The sequence below is a fragment of the Narcine bancroftii genome, chromosome 3 (assembly GCF_036971445.1).
Source record: "Narcine bancroftii isolate sNarBan1 chromosome 3, sNarBan1.hap1, whole genome shotgun sequence".
NCBI lineage: Eukaryota > Metazoa > Chordata > Chondrichthyes > Torpediniformes > Narcinidae > Narcine > Narcine bancroftii.
The window spans coordinates 73,103,033-73,119,781 of record NC_091471.1 but is presented as its reverse complement, the minus strand read 5'-3'; the positions used below and the strand labels follow the sequence as shown (position 1 = coordinate 73,119,781).

Here is a 16,749-nt window from a genome sequence, read left to right as displayed (position 1 = left end):
GAAGAGGAGATAGAAGAAATCTGAAGAATATGTGGAAAGCAGCGAAACTTCTTCAAGATAGGCCTCAAAAGTTTCAAAAATTTATAAAAACTCCTAGATCCAAATCTCACACTTTGCAAACTTTTAAAACAGTACAGGTGGAGGAAGATTCCACTTTGTCTGTTTCAGAAGAGTTTATGTGGCATATGGATAATATGGCTGTTCAAGTTACTCAAGGTTTTCAAGAAAGCAAGCTTCAATTTACTGAAGTGGCATTGATTAAGCAAGATGTGATTACATTTTTAAGAGAAGTAGATGTGGTCCAGGAGGAATTTAAGGATATCAAGTGAGCATTCTGTGATTGTACAGATACTATAGATCGATATACCGAACAAATAGATTTTTTGGAACATTGTCTTACAGATTGGAATGTTCAGAAGCGTGAATTTCTGCAGATGATTGATTTGTTGAAAAATCAAAGTAGATGTAATAATGTTAAAATTGTGAGTTTGCCAGAAGATTTTGAAGGAACGGATCCAGTGAAATTTTTTCAGAAATGGATTCCTGAGGTGTTGGGAAAGGATGCTTTTCCGGAAGGATTGGAATTGGATAGAGCACATAGGTCATTACGAAGAAAACCTTTTCTTGATCAATCTCCACAGGCAGTTCTTATTCGTCATTTAAGATATCAAGATCGTGAGTTAATTTTATGATTGGCAGTTCAGAAAGGTCGGCAGAATCAGAGCCCCTATGATGATTCAAGGATGTAGGGTTTTTTCCAAGCAGATTTAAGTCAAGATGTGATACGACGTCGGAAGGAATTTAACCCAGCTAAGGCTGTGTTATGGAAGAAGGGTTATCAGTTTGCTTTTAGGTTCCCTGTTGTTCCCTGAAGGTGTTTTATGGAGACTTTCAGGCTAAGTTTTTTGATGATGAGGCTGAAGCTTTGTCTTTTGCTAATTCTTTGCCAAATAATCCTCATAGTTCTGAGCTGCGGAAACAATCAAAATCGCATGGTTCCCCGAAGCGTAATGGCAACGGGGACAGGAATGGTAGGAGGAATGGTCAAGATCAACATTCGACCCGGAAGGGAAAAGAGGAACTGTTGCAACTGATGTTCAGGATCAATCTGGTGGAGTTGTGGGGGTAGTGGATTGAATTAATATTGTTTATGAATATCAGCTGGAGGGGGGTGGATGGCACTACAGCTTCTGAAGTCATTTGCCTCTAGTGGTTTAGACCGCACCCAGCCAGTAGAGGGGGGTACCATTTTTGTGTTTTCTTTTCTTTAGAGGGGTTTAAAGAGGGGGAAGGGTTTTTTTTTCTCTTTTTTTCCTCTTTTTACAGTTTATTTGTATTTTATTTAGAGTAAGGTAAGAAGGCAGCGTTTTGCTTTTACCGGAGCTTTGGAGTGTTTGTGGGTAGATTGTGTTGAGATTCTGTAGATTGTGTTCCTCTAAGCGTAATGGCAAGGGGAACAGGAATGGTAGGAGGAATGGTCAAGATCAACATTTGACCCGGAAGGGAGAAGAGGATCTATCTACTGTTGCAAATGGTGTTCAAGATCAATCTTGCTTTTCTACAAGAGATGCATCTGACAGAAAAGGAACATTTGAAATTGAAGAGAGATTGGGTTGGACATGTTTTGGCATCTTCTTTTAATTCTAAGGCCAGGGGAGTGGTGATTTTGATACATAAAAGGGTACCTTTTATTTTGGAATCTATTTTTGAAAATGCTGGAAGAATTTTGAAAGTGAATTGTAAATCATTTTCGGAAACTTGTACTTTATTGAATTTGTATGCACCGAATGAAGACGATGTACAATTTGTAACTGATACTTTTGTAAATTTGAATCAATCAAATGAGAATATAATGGTAAGAGGGGATTTTAATTTCTGTTTGGATCTCCATAATTGTTAAGAAAACAAAGATGGCTAAAAGGGTGATAGAATTGATGGAGGAGTTAAATTGAGTTGAAATATGGCGACGTATTTATCCGACCGAGAAGAATTATTCGTTTTATTCTGCTTGTCGTGACTCATTTTCTAGAATAGATATTTTTTTGGTCTCAGCTCATTTACAGGGAAGGATTGATTATGCAGAATATAAGAGTAGAATATTGTCAGATCATTCTTTATTGTTGATTTCTTGTGGGACTGTTGAGAAAGTGGAAAGAACTTACCGTTGGAGGTTTAATGAGATGTTACTTATATGACCTGAATTTGTTTTGTTTTTGAGAGATCAGATTAAACTTTTTCTGGAGATGAATGAGGGATCAGTACAAAGTAAATTTACATTGTGGGATGCTTTGAAAGCATATCTGCGAGGTCAAATTATTAGTTATACAGCTAAAGTGAAAAAGCAATATACGGTGGAACTTTTGGAGTTAGAGAAAGAGATTACAGATCTGGAGAAAAAGTTTCAAGAAAATGCAACAGAAGATAAGATACAATTATGCAATTTGAAACTTTGTTACAATATGAAGCAAATTTATAATTATGAGAGATTGCTTTTGAGATCAAAACAGCGTTATTACGAATTAGGGGAAAGAGCACATAAAGTATTGGCATGGCAATTGAAAACTGAACAAATCCTTCCATGCGAGTGCAATTCAGGTGTCACCTACAACCCACAGGAGATTAATGAGGAACTTTGTGCTTTTTAATCGAGATTTATATGAATCTGAAGAGAATGTAGATACTGAACAGATTAATTTTTTTGTCTAAGTTGAATTCATCTTCTTTGGATAAGAATAACGTAAAATTGTTAGATGCTTCATTTCCGGACTTTGAACTTAAAGAAGCTCTACAATCTATGTCGATTGATAAATCATCTGGTGATGATGGATTTACGGTAGAGTTTTATAAAGAATTTCATGATTTGTTGTTTCCAGTAGATATGGATGTATTGAAGCAGGTTACAGATGCGGGGTTGTTTCCTGAATCATTTTTGAGAGCATTGTTAACAGTTATACCAAAGAATGATAGAGACCCATTGAAGGTTGCATCTTATACACCTATATCTTTATTGAATGTAGATTATAAGATTGTAGCAAAAGTTTTAGCAAATAGATTGGCTAATTTTTTACAAAAATTGGTGCATGTAGATCAGGCAGGATTTATTAAAAATAGATATTATTGATAATATTACTAAATTACTTTCAATAATTAATGCGTCAAGACAGCAACTTAATCAACCAATGTTATTTGTATTAGATGCTGAGAAGACTTTTGATCGGGTTGGGTGGAAATTTTTGTTTAAAGAGTTGGAGAGATTTAAATTTGGACCATCTTTTATTGGCTGGGTTAAGGCATTATACATAAATCCTTCTATGCAGGTGGAGACAAATGGTCAGATTTCTTAAGTATTTACTTTGTACAGATCAACTACACAGGGTTGCCCATTGTCACCAGCCTTATTTGTGTTGGTTATAGAACCTTTAGCCCAGGAAATTAGACAAAATATGAATATTCAGGGTATTATGGTTGGGCAATGAGTATAAAATTAATTTATTTGTGGATGATGTGTTGATATATTTATCTAAACCTAAGAATTCTTTAGAACCTCTACAGGATTTGTTAAAATTTTATGGATCACTGTCGAGGTATAAGGTAAATTGGGATAAAAGTAAGATATTGCCTATATCTGATGAGGACTATTCAGATTGTATGCAAATTACTAAATTTAAATGAACGAATAAGATTAAGTATTTAGATGTAATTATTGATAAGGAGTATAAATTATTTACCTTTGTTAAATAAGATTAAGTCTGACTTAAATTGATGGAAAGATTTACCATTGACATTAATTGGTTGGGTAAATTGTATCAAAATAAATATATATCCACTTATTCAGTATCTGTTTCAATCAATTCCATGTCATGTACTGGGGAAATTTTTAAAAGAATTAAATAAAGTGATAGATTCTTTTTTATGGATAGGTAAATTATCTCAAGTATAGATGCAAAAATTGATGTGGACATATGATTTTGGAGGTCTTCAGTTACCACATTTTAAAAATTACCACTAGGCAGCGCAGTTGAAATTTATTAGTAGATTGTTTGATATTGATCAACTACTGACGTGAGCATATGTGGAAATGGATCAGATACGGGAAAGATCAATACACCATTTTAGATATAAATGGAATTTATTGCTTTGACAAACAAATAAATTACCCACTTTGAGTCATTTGTTTAAAGTATGGAATAAGTGGAACCAATTTACAGGTTCAAAGGATGTATATTCAATTAAAATTCCATTATATTAAAATCAGTTGATTCCTTTTTCTATGAATAGTCCTTATTTGAAGGAATGGGATTTAAAGGGTTTGGTATTAATTGAAGATTGTTTTGGGGCAGGTTTATTTCTTTCATTTGACAGGCTTAGAGAGAAGTTTGAGATATCACAAAATACATTGTTTGCTTATTATCAAGTACATGATTTTTTAATGAACAGTTTTGGTCGAGAAATGATATTACCAACATAATTGAAGTTTGAAATATTACTTATGGATAAGGGAAAGAAAGGGGTTGTTTCTGAAATGTATTCATTGTTACAGGTAAAAATGAAGAAGGTCGGCTTATTGAGAATAAAAATAAATGGGAACAGGAGTAATTTACTTCTATTTCCAAGGAAGAATGGTCAGATTTGTGTTTGCATAGTGTTGCTAAATTAGTTCATGTGCTTTATAGTCTAGTTCATTATAATTCTTTGCATCAGTTATATTTAACTCCTGAAAAGTTAAAGAGGTATGGTTTTAGTGATTCTGATTTGTGTTTTCGGTGTGGAGATCAGATAGGTACATTTGTTCATTCTGTGTGGAAATGTGTAAAGGTTAAACCATTTTGGGAAAAGATTATAAAAGTTTTGCGAGATTTATTCCAAAAAGATTTGTATGTGGATCCATGGTTGTGTTTATTAGGATTAATGAATCCATTAACAGTGCGTTTGGATAAACCTTGGATTGCATTTATCCAATTGAGTTTGGCAGTGGCTAGGAAATGTATAGTGGTAACTTGGAAAAATGATGTGGAGATGAGTATACAGAGATGGCACAATGAAATTCAATCATGTTTACATTTAGAAAATATTACATATAATTTGCGAAATAATTACTCTTTTTTTGAAAAAATGTGGACTCCATATTTGAAATGTATAAATTTAGATGTTAAGTAATTTTTCTATTTTTGTTTGGATTGTTGAATTGATGTATTGCAACCTAACCCACTCTGTTTGTTTGTTTATAAATACTTTTCTTTGTGTATGTTAAGCTCCGAGGGGGGGGGAGGATAGTAGGGGGTGGGATATTGGGGTGGAAGGTGGGGGGTGGAGGCTATAGGGGGTAGACTTAGAGGTTTTTTTTGGTATTTTTGTATTTTACATTTGTACTTTGAAAAATTTTAAATAAACTTTTCAAAAAAAAATTTAATCAATTAATGTGGTAACCACAAATAAAATATCTTGCTAAAAATCAAAATAAATGAGAGAAAGGGAAAAAGAGTATTTCTTCCATCTCACATAAGATTGGAGTAAAATGTAGGCATTTGCCTCATTAATGGTGCTGGTTGAATCAAAAGAAAACCCAATATCAATAAAAGATGGAGGCGAGAATGATGGAGAGAAGTGAGGAGAGAAAGAAAATGGGGACAGGAGAGGAAACAGATGCAAGGAAATATTTGGAAAGAAAGTAGAGATCGCACAAAAGGGCAGAGAGAGGCAGCATGGGAGAATTGGGGGGGATAGCAAGAGGAAATGACGGTCGGAGAGGTTAGGGGTTCGACAAGAAGGAAAGAGAGTGTATGGAAAAGGATCTGCCAAGAAAAGGATTAAAGGGGGCAGAGATATCATTTAATTTAGACACAGTGCAGTAACAAGCCCTGGCTGCCCACGAGCCCAAGCCAACCAAAAACCCCAATTAACCTACATCCTTATATATTTCAAAGGGTGGGAGGAAACTGGAGTTCCCGAAGGAAATCCATGCAGACATGGAGAATGTACAAACTCCTTACAGACAGGACCAAATTTGAAGCAGCGTTGCTGGTGTTAATCATTTCACAGATGGCAGGGGAAGAGAGAAGCTGAATGTGAAAGATGCTGTTCACTAAATATCAAGGATGGATTACCTATAAAAAAGTTTAATTGAGGTTGGTCAAATACAAACATATCATAAGTCATATCGTACGGTTCACATTGTCCTTCAAACGACAAACTACTTCAAAATACTAAAACAAAAAAATGCACACAGTGGAAGCAAGAGATGAAAGATAGATAAATGATGTTTATAGTATTCATGGGGAGAATCATGGAAATCCACAAATCAGAGTTTACGCAAATAGTGCTGGCAAAGTGCCAACTTGTTGGATTTTACCCAGACTGGGTCATAATCATTCAATTTACACAGGCGTATCTAGGGTATGGCAGATGGGGTGCAGAACCGGAGCACCACTTGCAGACACAGAGCCCACTGTCCAACATCTGAGTCCCTAGCCCAATATGAGCTGCTTTGGGGCAGCACCTGGCGGCAGTTCAATGCGGGATCAATGGGAAAAATGGCTGTCTTCTACCCATAATCCCCCATGCAGATGGAACCGCTCTGCATTTCCTTGGCTGGCGCTGGCACTTGCAGAGCGGTTCCAGCTACCTGGGGATTATGGGTATGGAAGGTGGCTATTTTGCCCATTCATCCTGCATTGAGCTGCTGGTGCCAACGAGCGGTCCTGAAGGCTGAAACGGCCTGGTGAAGTGCCGGAGGCCTGTGGGGCGGGCTGTCAGTGCATGGGCAACAGGCCTGTCATAGCTCACCCTGGCCTTGTGCTGATGGCTCTGCTGGCCGCCCCCTAATGGTTCCACTAGCCACCCCCTGACAGGCCTGCTAGCTGCCTGCTGACTGCCCTGTTGCCATCTCCTGATGGTCCCACTGGCTGCCTGCAGATGGCCACGCCAACAACCTGCCCTGGCCACACAACGACAGCCCCGCTGACAGCCTGCCCCGGCCTGCCACAGAGATTTTCCAATTAATACCTCACCGATCTCCCTGCAGCCTGCCCCGCGTCCTGCTCCTCAAACAAACTTTTGACAGACTTCATCACTGGAATGTGAGCTCCCTTTGATCAGGAGGAGGGAAGAGGTAAAGACAGATTGGTGTCTGACAACCTGTATCCACAACCTCTGTGTGTGTTGGTGTTGAATTGTCGGGTGGCAGCAGGAAGATTAGTGTGCGGCTATTTTCTTGTGTGGTTTTTATAACCGGGGGTGGGGGGGGGGGGGGGGGGACCGATGTCAGTGGCAGCCGTAGGGCACCACTTGACCTAGATACGCCACTGAATTTTCATGCTGCAAAATTAAGAGCAAAGAACTTTTTTTTTCCTTAGCACATTACATCAAGGTTCCATAAGGGGGTTAAAATTAGAATTATTCATTACATTCACATGCAATCTGAGATTCAGTCATTTCTTTGAAACATAATTTGATCTTCTTTCTGAATTGTCATTTGCAACAAAGCAGTTTCAACATTTGCAGGGGATAATATGCACCTTGGCTAAAAGATTAGAAAAAAATACCAAGCTATATTTAATGAAGAATTTAGCAATTTTCTTCTCACCTAGTAAGTGGAGGATCACTTGAATATTTGTTTTAATGATTTCAAAACAGGTGTCACAGGCAACTGATCATCTTGATTCATTAAGGCAATTAATGTAGATCATTGTATAAAGTACTATAATTAATCAATTAAGAAATTAGTGGTTTTACAATTCATTTTTAATAGAACAAATGGACAAGAGATAAGCAGAGCCCTTGGACAGTCCAGACAATTTTTAAAATAAAAGTAAAAAAGAAATGCTGGAGAAAGTCAGCAGGTCAAGCAGTGCCCTTTATAGCAAAAGTTTTTAAAAAACTGACATTTTGGGCTTGTGCCCTTCATCAAGGTGTGGAAAAATGTCAGTAGGCGTCAGACCAAAAAATTGGGGAGAGGGTGTCATTCCAAAGGGTGGAGGTGATAGGTGGAGAAGAGAGGGAGGGGAGAGCAGCAATCAATGGGAGGAGGGATGACTAGGTGAATAGAGAAGGAGGGGGAGTAGAACTGGAAAGGGGGAAGTGGGATGTGGAGAGCAGGTCAGCAGAAACTGGAAAAGTCAATGTTAATACCATCTGGCTGGAGAGTGTCCAGATGGAAAATTAGGTGTTCCTCCCATTTGCAGGAGGTCTTGGAGGGACAGTACATAAGGCCATGGGCAGACATTGAGTATGGGAGTGTCACATAGAACTGCCCCTTTCATAGAATGCTATCATGATTGGAAAATTTATGAAGTTTGGATGCTCTGGAGATTCTCTGTCTCGTGTCTGAAGCTCGCTATTTGATCTATATCTTCTCAACTTTTTCTACAAGGTAACCTTGATTATAAATTAGAGATAGATTAGATTTAGTTTTAGGTCTTTTATCTTTTTATTCCTTTTTTTAGATTAACTTGTTAAATATGGGTTTATATATGGTTGTCATAGATCATATTATTAAATTAGACAGAATTTACCCTTCGTTTAGATCAAGGGATTGTCTAATGTAGTTTTCCTTATTTTCTATCCAGAATTATTTTTTGAAGAAATATTGTTAAATAAACAACTATGGAGAGGTTTTTGATTTACATTTATATTTAATTTATGATATGCATATGATATGATCTGTTATTTGTTTTATTAAGAGACTTTGTATGTAGGATTTTTATGTTAAACCAATAAAAATATGTTTGAAAGAGAAGAAATGGTTGGCCATGAGGACGTCCCTGTCACTGGTGTGGACAGAGGGAAAGTGCACAGTGAAGCAATCGCCCAATCTGCGTCCAGTCTCTCTGCTCTAGAGAAGGCCGCAAAGGGAGCGACGGATGCAGTAAATCAGTCGTGGATATACAACTGAAGTGTTGCTTCACTGGAAAGGCTTGTTTGTGGCCTTGGACTGTGGTGAGGGAGGAGGTGACAAACTTTCCACCAACATATATTACAAACTCACTACGTCCCACAACTACCTTGACTACATTTCCTCACATCCTATCCTCTGCAAGTCTTCTATCCCCTTCTCTCAATTTCTCCATCTCTACCACATCTGTTCCCAAGATTTAGTCTTCCAGTCCAGATCTTCCAAAATGTGTGTCTAATTCCACAAATGTGGCTTCCCCTCCAACTAAGGCCTCACCCACATCTCCTCCATTTCCTGCTCATCTGCCATGGCCCCCTCTGCCCCCAGATGCAACAAACATAGAATCCCCCTTATCCTCACTAACCACCCCACCAGCCTCTGCATCAAGCACATTATCCTACAGAATTTTCAGCACTTACAACAGGATCTCACTACCAGACACATCTTCCCCTTTCCTCCACGCTTCTTTCCATAGGGACTGCTCCCTCTGTGACTCCCTCATGCATTCATCCCTCCCCACTAATCGACCCTCCTGGCACCATCCCCTGTGACGCAGGAGGTTTCACACTTACACCTGCACCTCCTCCCTCACCACAATCCGGGGCCAAAAACAAGCCTTTCAAGTGAAACAATGCTTCACCTGTGTATTCACAGGACTGATCTACTCATCTGGTGCTCCCTTTGTGGCCTTCTCTACATCGGAGAGACTGAGCATAGACTGGAAGATTGCTCTGCTGAGCACTTTCGCTCCATACGTACCAGTAACAAAGACCTCCCAGTAGTCAACCAATTCAGTTATAAGTAACACTCCCATACTCATGGCCTTATCCCACCAAGACCACCTGCAAATTTGAGAAACAACACCTGATTTTCCGTCTGGCACTCTCCAGTCAGATGGCGTTTACCTCGACTTTTCCAGTTTCTGCTAACCTGTCTCCTCTTCCCTTTCCCCTTTCCAGTTCTCCTCCTCCCTTCCCCATCACTTCACCTAGCCATCCCTCCTCCCCTCGATTGCTCCTGTCCCCTCCCTCCCTTCTCCACCTGTCACCTCCAGCCTTTGCAACAACAACCCCACCCCTACTCTTTTGTTCAGACGCCTACCAACATTTTTCCATACCTTGATGAAGGGCTCAAGCCCAAAATGTCGGTTGTATATTTTTACCTTTACTATAAAAGGACATTGTTTGACCTTCTGAGTTTCTCCAGCTTTGTGCTTTTACTTCAACCACAGTGTCTACAGATTTTCATGTTTTACTTTGTAAATGAGATTCTCTGGCCACCTTCCAAAAAGTTTTCCTTGTGATAAAACAGTCTGACCACCATTATATTCTGTGTGTATCAACATCTTAATTGAGATTTGAAGTTAAAATTAAAAATCAATTTTTTGAAAAATGCTTTCAGAGTTCAATAATTATCAATGAGAAAGACCATTAGGTTCATCTTAGTTCATCCACGTGAAATATTCTGCTAGACTTCCACTTCTACTGTAGCATCTGTTCGTATGTTTAAAAGATGTAGAAGACTTAAGGTCATAATCAATGGGTGGATTGTTTATGGAACTATAATACATGAACTCTCTTGCAGTCTATACAGTATGCCTCATGAACCAGGTAAGTTGTGTTGAATTTAAAATTCCAGTTATGATGTTCATAACATGTTTTGTTCATCAGCGCAAGATCTGGCCAGAATAGTCCACTATATATAGTGATTTCATCATCAACAATGAATTGTCATCTACCACCAGAGTATAAAATCACCACTGGTCAAGTGGGAGAGGTCTCACTGGTCAAGTGGAAGAGGTCTCACTGGTCAAGTGGGAGAGGTATCACTGGTCAAGTGGGAGAGGTCTCACTGGTCAAGTGGGAGAGGTCTCACTGGTCAAGTGGGAGAGGTCTCACTGGTCAAGTGGGAGAGGTCTCACTGGTCAAGTGGGAGAGGTCTCACTGGTCAAGTGGGAGAGGTCTCACTGGTCAAGTGGGCCATATTGTTTTAATCCAAACTCAAGGTTTAATCTATAATATTTTCTTCATTTTGTAGTCAGCAACATCGTTAAAAATGGCCTGACGTGCTTCAAATACTTTGCAGTATTTTATTTATCATGATAAAATTGCATTGGCACCTAACAGCTATTTATCACTAACATTGAAATAATTCCTCTTTGGCAAAGATTCTGCTTTTCATTTTTGAAATAACAAGGAATATTCTAAAGTGATTGGCATTATAATCGCTACAAAATGAATACAATGTACATGTTATTACAGAATTCCTGAAATGTTTACATACACACTGTTATTATTAAGAAAAACTACCATATCTGAGAAACATGAAAGCTAACTGCAACTCCAAGCATGTCATGCTGGTGGAATCCAACTGAACATCCAGCATGCGGGCAAGAAAAAGAATGGTCAACATTTTGAGCCCAAACTCTTCATCAGGACTGAGAGAGGTGTACAGGAGCAGTGTAAAAGGACAAGGAGGGAGTGGTGAGGCTGGAGCCCCACATGGGATTGACCAATTATGCAGAGCAGAAATATGATGGACAGGAGTGGAAGATGCCAGACAAAAGGAGAGAGAGAGACAACAAAAGCAAATGAGCTAGGTAGAGGAAGAGGAGTTAAACAGTGTGGAGTGTGTGATTGGAAGAAAAAGGCTGCCAGTGATGGAATATGATAAGTAGAGAGGGTGAGATGGTTAACATAAAGAGAAACCAGACTGAATGGAAGGTGGGGGAAGGGAAGGAAGAGAAGAGAATGGAAGAATCCAGAGGGAAAATGGGAGTGAAGGTGAGATGGAACGAAAGAGGGGATGAATATGGGGGGGGGCTGGTTGGAATGGTAACAAAGGGTGAAAAATAGATGGGAAGAATGGAATAACAGATGAGGTGCAGAAGAAGAGGTCTCATTATCTGAAATTAGAAGATTCTATGTTTGTACCATTGAACTGGAGGCTGCCCTCTAGTTTACTTTGTGCCTCACTCGGGCAGAGGAGAAGGCCCAGTACAACATGAAAATGGGAAAGAGAGTGGACATGGCTGGCAACCAGGAGCTGAGGATGACCACATTGCAAACATAGAGGCTTTGGATTTTGTTGAGGGAGATGGTGCATGAATAAGTGTTACCCTTCCTGCGGCTACCAGGGAAAGTGCTGGGGTCATTGAATCATGGGTAGGGAGATGATCAGACAAGGGAATGACAGAGTGATCCAGTGACGGTGGAAAGGGAGGGGCAGATGTATCTGATAGAGGGGTCAAGTTACAGCTGGTGGGAATATGCTGCATGTGGAGGCTGGTGGGGTGAAAGGAGAGGATGAGAGAAAGCCTAAACCTAATCTGTCTGAAGGGAAATAGAAGGGGTGACCTGAACTGAGGAAATGTGGAAGATGGGAAATGGATGGGAAATTTTAGAGGTAATGGAAGGGAAGACCTCATCTTGAGAGCATAATTGGCAAAAACAGAGGGGAGCCTCTCCGGCCATATTTTTGTTATCACCAGTACTTTCCCCTATTACTGCAGGAAGTGAAACACTTGTTCTTACACCTCATTCCTCACCATCATCCAAGACCCTAAAGAGCCTGGGAACTACAGGCCAGTTAAGCCAAACATCTGGTTGGTAAATTACTACAGACATTTCTGAGCTAGAATATATACATTCTCTTGCATGGACAAAGGCTAATGAGGGAAAGTAAGCATGGGTTTGTAAGTGGGAGGTCATGTCTCATTAACTTAAAAAAGTTAATCAGGTCTAAGCTGTGGTTGTTGTAATACTCTGTGTATGGATTTGAACAGAGTATTCAGTAAGGTTTATTAGGCTACCGTGAAAGGTAATGTCATATGGGATCTAAGTTGAGATAGCACAAGATAGAAAATTGGCTTCATTGAAGATGACAGAGGGTGATGGTGGAAGGTGCTTTTCAGCCTGGAGATTTGTGACTAGTGGTGTGACACAGGGTTCAGTGTTGGATCCATTACTGTTTGATGTTGATGAAAACATACACTGCATGATTAGCAGGTTTGCAGATGACACTAAAGTATCTGGTATTGTCAATAGAGAAGATAGTTACAAAAAATTGCAGCAGGACCTTGATCAGTTGGGCAGGTGGGAAGATGAATAACTGATGGAATTTAATGCTGAGAAATTAGAAGTACAGTAAAATCCCCATTGTCCAGAATTCAATTAACCAGAAACTCAACCAGAAAAAATAAATCAAGCAAGCAAACAAATAAATAAATATTTTGAATGAACAAGATGTGGCAGATGGACCCTGTGGGGGAACGCTGAGACTTTTTTGAACATGCACAGGTTTGCCCATCTAGACTAGCAATGCCCCTCAATGCGTGTGTATGCTTTTCACTGTCGCCAGTTACATGTAAATGAGTTGGGTTGTCAGCACAAGGAAGGTGCGTCGAGGACCTGACTGGGACATTTACATGGAGGTGAGCTACGTTGTCAGCGTGAGAAAGGTGCACCGAGGGCCTAACCGGGACACTTGTATGGAAGTGAGCTGCGTTGTCAGCGTGAGGAAGGTGCGCCGAGGGCCTGACCGGGACACTTGCATGGAGGTGAGCTGCGTTGTCAGCGTGAGGAAGGTGGGCCGAGTGCCTGACCGGGACACTTGCATAGAGGTGAGCTGGGTTGCCTTGGTGAAGATGGAGCCAACATTCAGCCAGTGGAGTGCCACGACCTCAGCACTTGTTTGAATAAAATTTCGATAAAGTTGCATTGGAATGAAATGCAGAATGAAGAGCCAGCCGATGTCACTCGTTGCTGGGGTGACTCTCCCAAAGTGTCTCCCTATCCCTGCCTCGTAAGAGTCTTTATTTTTATTTATATTAAGTATATTAGTAAGGTTTGATCCGTCAACCTGTAGGAAGGGGGTTAATTCTGAGGGCGGCACGGTTAGCAGAGCAGCTGGCACTGCGCTGTTACAGCGCCAGCAACTGTGGTTCGAATTTAAATTTTTTAAGTTACAGGAATTACTTGATTAAAGTGAACTTTATACATTTAAAGACTGCAATGCCAATTTTTAAAAAAATTACATTTGGCACTGTCTTTTGTCTTTTCAACGGTGCATTCTTAATGCAGGTGTCTTAGTTAGGCATTGGAAGAGTGAGTCTCAGTCAACAGGAAATTTGCATTTCCAGCATCCGCTGTATTGTATTTTGGGAGGTCTGACATAGGACCTAGACATTTGGATTTGGGAAGTGTTATAGAGCAGAGAGATCTAGGAGTACAACTACAGTGGTTCCCCCTTATCTGCTGTTTTGCTTTCTGTGATTTAAGTTACCTATGGTCCGAAAATACAGAACAGATCATATTCAGATAGAATTCAGATTGACTGTCATGTATCACAGTTGCTTGTGTTCAAGTAACTCTTTTTTTAACATTGTCGCGATTGTTCTATTTTATTATTAGTTATTGATGTTAATCTCTTAATGTGCATAATTTATAAATTAAACTTTATCATAGGTATGTATGTATAGGAAAAACATAGTATATATAGGGTTTGGTACTATCCGCGGACTCAGGCATCCGTTGGGGTCTTGGAACATATTCCCTGCAGAGAAGGGGATCTACTGTATATAGGTACCTTGACAATGGCATCAAAGGTACATAGGGTGGTCAAAAAGGTTTTCAGCTCTTCAGCTTTCCTCAGTCAGAATATTTGAGTGTAGAAGTTGGGAGGTCCTATTGCAGTTGTATAAGACGTTGCTGAGGCCCTACTTGGAATATTATGTTCAGTTTTGGTCACTGTGTTGTGAGAATGATGTTGCCAAACTTGATATGGTACAGAGAAGATTTATGAAGATATTGCCAAGAATCTGGGCTCTGAGCGACAGGGAGAAGTTGAACAGACTTGGGCTTTATTCCTTGGAGTGCAGGAGGATGAGGTGTACAAACACATGAGAGGAACAGATCGGGTGAACATCAAGAGTTTTTTAAAATATGAAAGTCTGCAAATGCTGTGATTGTAGTAAAAAAAAACTGGTAAACATTAAAAAAAAGATTTACATGCTGAAAAGACCGCCTGAGATTCTCAAGCATTTCAGTGTGTTTTTACTATCAAGAGTTTTTGCCTGGAGTAGGGGAATCAGTAACTAGAGGCATTTGTTTGTGAGGGGGAGAGATTTAACAGAAACCTGAGGGATGACTTTTGTTTTTTTTCCCACACAGAGGATGATGAGTGTACGAAACAGGCTGCTGGAGGAAGTGGCTACGGCAGGTATTATTGCAATGTTTACAACAAATTTGGATGGACACAGACAGTATATAGGATAGTTTAAAAAGGATATGAGCCAAACTCAGGCAGGTGGAATGAGTGGGGGTTGCACACTTTAGTTTGTATGGTCGGTTGGGTTGAAGAGACTGTTTCAACTTTTTTAGATTTTATTACTTCAAAGTTTGCCTGGGTAGCCTTGAGCCCAATGGCATGAACATTGAATTTTCTAATTTCAGGTAACAAGTTACTGCTATCCTTCTGTTCTTCCATTTTTCCTATCATTTTTCCCATTTTCAACCACCCCCACCCATATTTATTCCTGTCCTCTTTTGTTCCATTCTAATTTCCCCACTGTATTCTTCCACTCTCACCTCTTCCCCCTACCCCACCACCTCCCCTCCCTTCGGTTCCATCTGGTCTCTCACCACTATTTTCACCTTCTCTGCTTGTCAGATTCCACACCAGCAGCCTTTGTTTTTCTATTACCCACTCCACCCTGTATGACTCTCTTCCCTTCGCTTGACCTATTTGTTTTGTAGCGGGCCGAGTGACCGTGTGGTTAGACGGGCCAAATCGCTGCTCCAGTCGTCCGACACAGGATGGCGCGGGCCCCCCTTCCCTTCAGAGGAGAAGCCTGCAGTTGGTGATATGTGTTGCCCGGGTGACAGCACTGCTTCCATGTTGCGTGCTGCTGGACGGGGAGTGATGCTGTGACGCACTATCATCACTTCCTAAGGCCATCATGCACCTCACAGGAAATGAGTGGTCTCCTCGAGCAGCGCGAGTAATTCAAAATAAAGTTCAGTTACTGGCTCACCTTGTGCTGTGTGGACATCTCTCATTTCGGTAGTGCTGTTGTTAGCAGACACTACAGTGGTGACCCTGACGGTTCTAATGTCTTTGGAACCCATCTCGAACATGACAAAACACAGGATACTACCACTGCTATAGTTGCAACGGCTGCGACCAACGATGTGGATGTGTATTTGCCGCCCTTCTGGGTAAATCAGCCCAGGAATTGGTTACAACTGGCCAAGTCACAGTTCCAGATCAGGGGCAGTCTTGGAGGATACCAAGTTCTGGCACGTCAGCAGTGCCCTGCAGCAAAAGTAAGCATGTTTGTGGAAAATCCTCCTATAGAGTGTACGTACAAATAAATCTGGCGTTACCTCCGTTATTCCCTGGAACTCAGCCGATACAAGTGCACCATCCACATCCTGACTATACAAGGTCTGGGTGATAGGAACCCATCCGAGCTCAAGCACGAAACATTGGCCTTAACGGACAGACACACAAACTGTTTCTTGTTTGAGGCCCTGTCCCTCTCCAAGCTACCGGTGCATGTTTCCTCGGCAATATCGGACATGGATTTCAACACCCCACACCTGCCAAAGAAGCAGACAGACTTTTCCCCATCTCGCAACAGAGCTCCATGCATGTGCAACCAATCTACTCTGTTGGCACTGCCTGTTCAACCCTCCCCCCACCGCTGGGCCCCCAGCAGTAGCCGCGGCCCAGCCGCAAAGTAACAAGCGCTCAGACAAACAGAGCGATTACAGTTCCTACCATCACAGATGGGGTCATAACGCCTGGTGGTGTATCCTTCCATGCTCATACCCCAACACCAAGACAAGCGCGGTGGC

The 16,749-nt window shown here is 40.6% G+C and overlaps 1 protein-coding gene and 1 long non-coding RNA gene across 4 annotated transcripts in view; one reads left to right on the top strand and one right to left on the bottom strand.

The window, feature by feature from the left end:
• The window catches only part of LOC138757253 (protein unc-13 homolog B-like), a 615,971-nt gene that overhangs the window by 61,418 nt on the left and 537,804 nt on the right, over positions 1-16,749 (bottom strand). The window lies entirely within an intron of this gene.
• LOC138757255 (uncharacterized) overlaps positions 1-16,749 on the top strand; it is a 701,670-nt gene that overhangs the window by 204,741 nt on the left and 480,180 nt on the right. The window lies entirely within an intron of this gene.